The sequence below is a fragment of the Pinus tabuliformis genome, chromosome 8 (assembly GCF_031772625.1).
Source record: "Pinus tabuliformis cultivar Carrire ecotype Pingquan chromosome 8, CPIR1, whole genome shotgun sequence".
In the NCBI taxonomy this organism is placed as follows: domain Eukaryota; kingdom Viridiplantae; phylum Streptophyta; class Pinopsida; order Pinales; family Pinaceae; genus Pinus; species Pinus tabuliformis.
In genome coordinates this window covers 198546407-198554916 of record NC_142294.1, presented here as the reverse complement: position 1 = coordinate 198554916, position 8510 = coordinate 198546407, and the positions used below count along the sequence as shown (strand labels likewise).

General features: G+C 38.1%; 2 pseudogenes; both read right to left on the bottom strand.

Annotated features, from left to right (window-relative positions):
- Positions 1-1769: 1769 nt before the first annotated feature.
- LOC149234812 (fructokinase-like 1, chloroplastic) lies at positions 1770-5539 on the bottom strand (annotated as a pseudogene).
- A 477-nt stretch (positions 5540-6016) lies between these two features.
- On the bottom strand, positions 6017-7591 carry LOC149234811 (fructokinase-like 1, chloroplastic pseudogene; annotated as a pseudogene).
- Between the last annotated feature and the right edge of the window lie 919 nt (positions 7592-8510).

The window sequence follows — 8510 nt, the reverse complement described above, 5'->3', positions numbered from 1 at the left end:
TGACCCTGATGATCGGAAGTCTACTGCCGGTTATGTCTTCACTCTTGGTTCAGGACCTATTACATGGGCTTGTAAGAAACAGGCTGCCATTTCTCTTTCGTCAGCAGAAGCAGAGTATCGTGGTGCCGTGGAAGCTAGTAAGGAAGCCTTGTGGCTTCGTCAGATCCTATCAAAGTTTGGCTTTGAGCAGCAGCATCCAACCACACTTTGGTGTGATAATCAAAGTGCCATTCAGCTATGCAAAGATCCAGTCCAGCATCAGCGCAGCAAACACATTGAACTACACATGCACTTCATCAGAAAGCTCATTCATGACCATGTTCTTGATGTGCAATATTGTCCAACAGATGATCAGGTTGCAGACATCTTCACAAAGGCTCTCACAGAGGCGAAGTTCACTAAACTTCGATATATGCTTGGAGTTCAGGAAGTTGTCACTAAGGGGGGATAGGCTCTAGTGCCTCCTTCCTTCTCCTATTGTGTCATATTTGTAAATCCTTCAATCCTATCCCAAGTTGTTCTTAAGGGGGGATGTTACGATATTCCGACACATAGGATATAGTTAAGTTCAACTTGGTCTAGTATAGAGTTAGGTTAGAGTTATGTAAAGTGTGTTTCTTTACCGTTGTACATTTTGTAACTTACAATCCGACGGTCACGATATGTAGTGATCCGACGGTTCACACTCACCTCGGTATTACCGACACTTGATCCGTGGCTTGACACCCGATTGGTCCATGAGTTCTATTTAAAGTGCATGGAGGGTCATTGTTCGGGTAATCCGTGCATGAGAGAAGCTTATGTAAATTTTCATTATTTGATTAATAAATTGCCTGTAGTACCCACGTTGGGACAGGCCGTGGACTGTTTCCCTCCTTGCACTCTGAGGGTTTTAACCACGTCAAAAATACTGGTGTATTGATTTGAGATCTGGTTGTGAGCGGTGTCCTTTTGGTATTATTTCTGTGGAACTTACCCTGTAAATTCCTACAAAGTTAACAGTGAGAATGCAGTCAAAAATTGGTTACCCACAAATTTTACTTGGTATGTCTGGGTGAGTCAACTTGGTAGACCCAGCTGGGTCTGACTGGGATAGGCCATGCCCTCACACCCAACAGTTACAAAATCACTGGAAAAACACACACAAATTTGACTCACTGAGTGTGAACAAGTCAACTTGGCAAAACCAACACCTCAGACCCTACCAGGTCTAGTAACAGATTTTCTTTTCTCCAGTGTTTTAACAAACTCAATACAATGCATTTTCAATAAGAGAACTATAGAGACTCCATTGATTTTATTGCCTACACATTGAAACATGATTTTACAAAAAGTGAAATAATTGTAGAATGACTAAAAACATCGTGCACAAATCTAGCAGACTTGCTGAGATATAAGAAAAGGAATGTACCTCGAAGAACACTATAATTACAGATGACTGATAGTAGCAGATTCTTATGTGTTCTGTAACTCATTGTTTAATTTATGACTAAAGCAATAGCATGGAAACAAAATATACAAACTTATCATATCAAATATCTTAAAATGAAAAAGGGTACAGAGGGAATTGACAGGAATTGTGAGAATCCATAAATTTGTCTCTTAAAATATGTGCCACAGCTGGATATCGAATGCTCAAAAGCAATGCCAATGAGAAGAACCTCAACGACAAAGTTCATGATGTAGTGCCCAACGAGACAAAAGGTACCTTAATACAATAATACATTACCTTGCAGCATCAATGGAGCTATGCTAAACCTCTAAATAGCCTACCACAAGGAAGGTACATATACTTGCTCCTTTAGATTCCATGTTGCGCTTTCAGCTAGGAATCCCCAGACATCACCAATTGTCCATTGTGTGATAATCCCAGCACAAATAGAAAATCTTTATTTCTTCTCCAATAACACTTGATCATTATATAGATCCGGTTGTGAAGTTAGCTTTATGATAATGCCTGCAAGATATACACAGTTACTATCAATGTTGAACTCTGCATCGAGATATCATCCTTCTATTAGAAGTATAAGAACTCTTCAGATAGATCCTTGAGCAATGTGACTGCATTCAATGACTACCTACTATAATAGCGTCACTCGAACCAGTCTTATCACACGTGAATGGCGTGACCAAAACATCTTTTGTTCCTATTACTGCACCCTCAAATGTAGGTGTGTAGTAGTGTATGCGGAAGGTGCCATTAGTGACAAACAAAATCTTCATGTTATCGTGCCATAACGGCGCAATTTCCTCACTTGTGTAACGATAACACCTCCGTCGTCGTTGCCTTTTTCCTTCTCCGACTGACTGTTCATAGGAATGTGCATAGTATTGAGGCTTGTAATTCCTCTTTTGCTCAAAATAATCCTCATCAATCAAAAAGTCCAATTCTTGCATGGTTACCTCAATGACATTTGCCTCATTCCATGCACTCTGGATAAGTTTCCTTGTCTAATCTCGAGACCTCCAAAGTGGCAAAGGGGCGTTTACATAAAAAAATACAACTTTCCCAAATGCTTTTGACATTTTGATTGTAGCAAGAAGAGTGGCATGCATGGATTATTCAAGAAGAACCATGGAATTGAAATGAAACATCCTGGCATGCGTGGAAATTTTAAATATTTAGTCACAGATAAAGAGCATTTAACTCCAGCATGTGGTTATCAGCACATAGTGATTACAAAGTAGCCTACTTCTGTAAGATGATCGAAAAATTGGACCAAACCAAAAAAATATAAAAAATGGGAAAGGTCAAATATATAAAAGGGGAAACTAATCAAGCACATGAGATAAGGAAAATGTTGCAAAAAAATAATAAGTTAGAAGTATACATTTTGTGTGGATGACTATAAGAATGGCGTGACCAAAACATCTTCTGTTCCTATTACTGCACCCTCAAATGTAGGTGTGTAGTAGTGTATGCGGAAGGTGCCATTAGTGACAAACAAAATCTTCATGTTATCGTGCCATAACGGTGCAATTTCCTCTCTTGTGTAACAATAACACCTCCGTCGTCGTTGCCTTTTTCTTTCTCCGACTGACTGTTCATAGGAATGTGCATAGTATTGAGGCCTGTAATTCCTCTTTCGCTCAAAATAATCCTCATCAATAAAAAATTCCAATTCTTGCATGGTTACCTCAATGACATTTGCCTCATTCCATGCACTTTGGATAAGTTTCCTTGTCTAATCTCGAGACCTCCAAAGTGGCAAAGGGAGGTTTACATAAAAAAATATAACTCCCCCTAATTCTTTTGACATTTTGATTGTAGCAAGAAGAGTGGCATGCATGGATTCTCCAAGAAGAACCATGGAATTGAAATGAAACATCCTGGCATGCGTGAAAAGTTTAAATATTTAGTCACAGATAAAGAGCATTTAACTCCAACGTGTGGTTATCTGCACATAGTGATTACAAAGCAATCTGCTTCTGTAAGATGATCGAAAAATTGGACCAAACCAAAAAAATATAAAAAATGGGAAAGGTCAAATATATAAAAGGGGAAACTAGTCAAGCACATGACATAAGGAAAATGTTGCGAAAAAAGAAGAAGTTAGAAGTATACATTTTGTGTGAATGACTATAAGAATACCTCTTTCAGTATGTCGATGTTAATATCAGAAATGTGAAAACCATCTTCCACACACGGTTTGACACATTCCATTCCTAATTTTCCTTCCCGACGGGTTACCTTCATGTAGGAAACTGTTGTGGATGCATAAGGATCAAATTTAACACCATGAGTTTGGACATGTTCCTTGTTCATTGTGAGAACCATTTGATAACCAATGGGATCATCACCTACTTTACCCATAAATGCTACTCTACCTCCCAACCTTACAAGTGCAATAGAAACATTGGATGGTGGTCCTCCTAGTGCCCTGACAAATTCTGGAGGACTCCATTGCAAGCCGTTCCATGTAGAAGACTTATCGTCATCCATTTGTCTGTCTGATACCCTCACAGTAGGAATAAATTCATTCTGTGCCAAGCCAAAACAGCATACCGAAGGAGGCCAATCATATTCAAAGTTATGATCATCCTCCTCACCATCGGCTTCGAACTCCACACTTTCTTCTTCTTTATTTTCAGAGATTTTCTTTCTCCTACTCTTCTTAGGCACATTGGTCCCACTAATGTTTGCTAAAGTTGTTTTCTCTTCACTTTTTCTTCACCTCACAATCCTCTTGATAACAGGGGATGTCTTCTTTGAGCTTGAAACAACATTACCTACTATTCCGAAAGAATCAAGTCAAGGGAAACAAAGGGAGGTAGTGATTCATTGCAGCATCCCACAAGCCCTCGAGAATGACTAAAACAAAGAAAAAAAACCTACAATGCGCTCATGGAGAAAAATAGAATACTTGAAATGACTAGTTGTACTCCTACTTTCCTCACAAGTAAAGGAAACATTTAGGCAAGAAAACAGCTACCTTTCATTCTACGCTTTTGAGGAGCCTCTTGAACCTCTGTGAGTGGTGTATTTGAAGTGGCTTCTTCTTTTGGGGATGTTTCTCTGACAATGCACAGTTTATGTAACTTTGCAGTCCTAGAGAGAACCAAATGAGGAATAAACAACATAGAACATTTTGGATTGGTCCTGCGCCTACAAAAATTGGGTGTCAGATAAGGGTTGAATGCAATGACCTAGCTTATGAAATATTATTAGATGTCTATATTTTTGGATAAGCTATGTATCCATGTGAAAAAGAAAAAATTCGTAGTCCTGTTTTAGTTTGTGGAAACAGAGTAACAAAACACATACCAATAAAAAATTCCAATTCTTGCATGGTTACCTCAATGACATTTGCCTCATTCCATGCACTCTGGATAAGTTTCCTTGTCTCATCTCGAGACCTCCAAAGTGGAAAAGGGAAGTTTACATCAAAAAATATAAGTCCCCCAAATTCTTTTGACATTTTGATTGCAGGAAGAAGAGTGGCATGCATGGATTGTTCAAGAAGAACCATGGAATTGAAATGAAACATCTTGGCCTCTGTGAAAAGTTCAAATATTTAGTCACAGATAAAGAGCATTTAACTCCAGCGTGTGGTTTTTAGCACATAGTGATTACAAAGCAGTCTACTTCTGTAAGATGATCGAAAAATTGGACCAAACCAAAAAAATATAAAAAATGGGAAAGGTCAAATATATAAAAGGGGAAACTAATCAAGCACATGAGATAAGGAAAATGTTGCGAAGAAAGAAGAAGTCAGAAGTATACATTTTGTGTGGATGACTATAAAAATACCTCTTTCAGTATGTCGATGTTAATATCAAAAATGTGAAAACCATCTTTTACACATGGTTTGACACATTCCATTCCTAATTTTCCTTTCTGACGGGTTACCTTCATGTAGGAAACTGCTATGGATGCATAAGGATCAAATTTAACACCACGAGTTTGGACATGTTCCTTGTTCATTGTGAGAACCATTTGATAACCAGTAGGATCATCACCTACTTTACCCATAAATGCTACTCTACCTCCCAACCTTACAAGTGCAATAGCAACATTGGATGGTGGTCCTCCAATCATTGCAGTGTTGATTTAAGTTTTATGGGCACACTGAGAAATAAGGCTGGAAATTACACCTGAAATTATATCCTACAATTTGGAAGAAAACATCTACGAGAATGTTGAGAGATGTTCATGGTGCTCATGTTTATGGTGAACATTATAATTACAGATGACTGATAGTAGCGGATTCTTATGTGTTCCATAACTCATTGTTTAATTTATGACTAAAGCAATAACATGGAAATAAAATATACAAACTTATCATATCAAACATCTTAAAATGAAAAATGGTACAGAGGGAATTGACAGGAATTGTGAGAATCCATAAATTTGTCTCTTAAAATATGTGCCACAGCTGGATATCGAATGCTCAAAAGTAATGCCCATGAGAAGAACCTGAAAGGCAAAGTTCATGATGTAGTGCCCAACGAGACAAAAGATACCTTAATACAATAATACATTACCTTGCAGCATCAATAGAGCTATGCTAAACCTCTAAATAGCAAACCACAAGGAAGGTACATATACTTGCTCCTTTAGATTCCATGTTGTGTTTTCAGCTAGGAATCCCCAGACAACACCAATTGTCCATTGTGTGATAATCCAAGCACAAATAGCAAATCTTTATTGCTTCTCCAATAGCACTTGATCATCATATAGCTCCGGTTGTGAAGTCAAATTTCTGATAATTCCTAAAAGACATACACAGTTACTAACAATGTTGAACTATGCATCGACATATCATCCTTCTATTAGAAGTATAAGAACTCTTCAGATAGATCCTTGAGCAATGTGATTGCATTCAATGACTACTTGCTACAATAGCATCACCCGAACCAGTCTTATCACACATGAATGGCGTGACGAAAACATCTTCTGTTCCTATTACTGCACCCTCAAATGTAGGTGTGTAGTAGTGTATGCGGAAGGTGCAATTAGTGACAAACAAAATCTTCATGTTATCGTGCCATAACGGCGCAATTTCCTCTCTTGTGTAACAATAACACCTCTGTCGTCGTTGCCTTTTTCTTTCTCCGACTGACTGTTCATAGGAATGTGCATAGTATTGAGGCCTGTAATTCCTCTTTCGCTCAAAATAATCCTCATCAATAAAAAATTCCAATTCTTGCATGGTTACCTCAATGACATTTGCCTCATTCCATGCACTCTGGATAATTTTCCTTGTCTAATCTCGAGACCTCCAAAGTGGCAAAGGGAGGTTTGCATAAAAAAATATAACTCCCCCAAATTCTTTTGACATTTTGATTGCAGCAAGAAGAGTGGCATCCATGGATTCTCCAAGAAGAACCATGGAATTGAAATGAAACATCCTGGCATGCGTGAAAAATTTAAATATTTAGTCACAGATAAAGAGCATTTAACTCCAGCCTGTGGTTATCAGCACATAGTGATTACAAAGCAGTCTGCTTCTGTAAGATGATTGAAAAATTGGACCAAACCAAAAAAATATAAAAAATGGGAAAGGTCAAATATATAAAAGGGGAAACTAATCAAGCACATGACATAAGGAAAATGTTGCGAAAAAAGAAGAAGTTAGAAGTATGCATTTTGTGTGGATGACTATAAGAATACCTCTTTCAGTATGTCGATGTTAATATTAGAAATGTGAAAACCATCTTCCGCACATGGTTTGACACATTCCATTCCTAATTTTCCTTCCCGACGGGTTACCTTCATGTAGGAAACTGCTGTGGATGCATAAGGATCAAATTTAACACCATGAGTTTGCACATGTTCCTTTTTCATTGTGAGAACCATTTGATAACTAGTGGGATCATCACCTACTTTACCCATAAATGCTACTCTACCTCCCAACCTTACAAGTGCAATAGCAACATTGGATGGTGGTCCTCCTAGTGCCCTGACAAATTCTGGAGGACTCCATTGCAAGCCGTTCCATGTAGAAGACTTATCGTCATCCATTTGTCTGTCTGATACCCTAACAGTAGGAATAAACTCATTCTGTGCCAAGCCAAAATAGCATACCGAAGGAGACCAATCATATTCAAAGTTATGATCATCCTCCTCACCATCTGCTTCCAACTCCATACTTTCTTCTTCTTTATTTTCGGTGATTTTCTTTCTCCTACTCTTCTTAGGCACATTGCTCCCACTAATGTTTGCTAAAGTTGTTTTCTCTTCACTTTTTATTCTCCTCACAATCCTCTTGGTAACAAGGGATGTCTTCTTTGAGCTTGAAACAACATTACCTACTATTCCCAAAGAATCAGGTCAAGGGTAACAAAGGCAGGTAGCGATTCATTGCAGCATCCCACAACCCCTCGACAATGACTACAACAAGGAAAAAAAAACCTACAATGCGCTCATGGAGAAAAATAGAATACTTGAAATGACCAGTCGTACTGCTACTTTCCTCACAAGTAAAGGAAACATTTAGGCAAGAAAACAACTACCTTTAATTCTACGCTTTTGAGGAGCCTCTTGAACCTCTGTGAGTGGTGTATTTGAAGTGGCTTCTTCTTTTGAGGATGTTGCTCTGACAATGCACAATTTATGTAACTTTGCAGTCCTAGAGAGAACAAAATGAGGAACAAACAACATAGAACATTTTGGATTGGTCTTGCGCCTACAAAAATTGGGTGTCAGATAAGGGTTGAATGCAATAACCTAGCTTATGAAATATTATTAGATGTCTATATTTTTGTATAGGCTATGTATCCATGTGAAACAGGAAACATTTTTAGTCCTTTTTTAGTTTGTGGAAACAGAGTAACAAAACACATACCAATAAAAAATTCCAATTCTTGCATGGTTACCTCAATGACATTTGCCTCATTCCATGCACTCTGGATAAGTTTCCTTGTCTCATCTCGAGACCTCCAAAGTGGAAAAGGGAGGTTTACATCAAAAAATATAAGTCCCCCAAATTCTTTTGACATTTTGATTGCAGCAAGAAGAGTGGCATGCATGGATTGTTCAAGAAGAACCATGGAATTGAAATGAAACA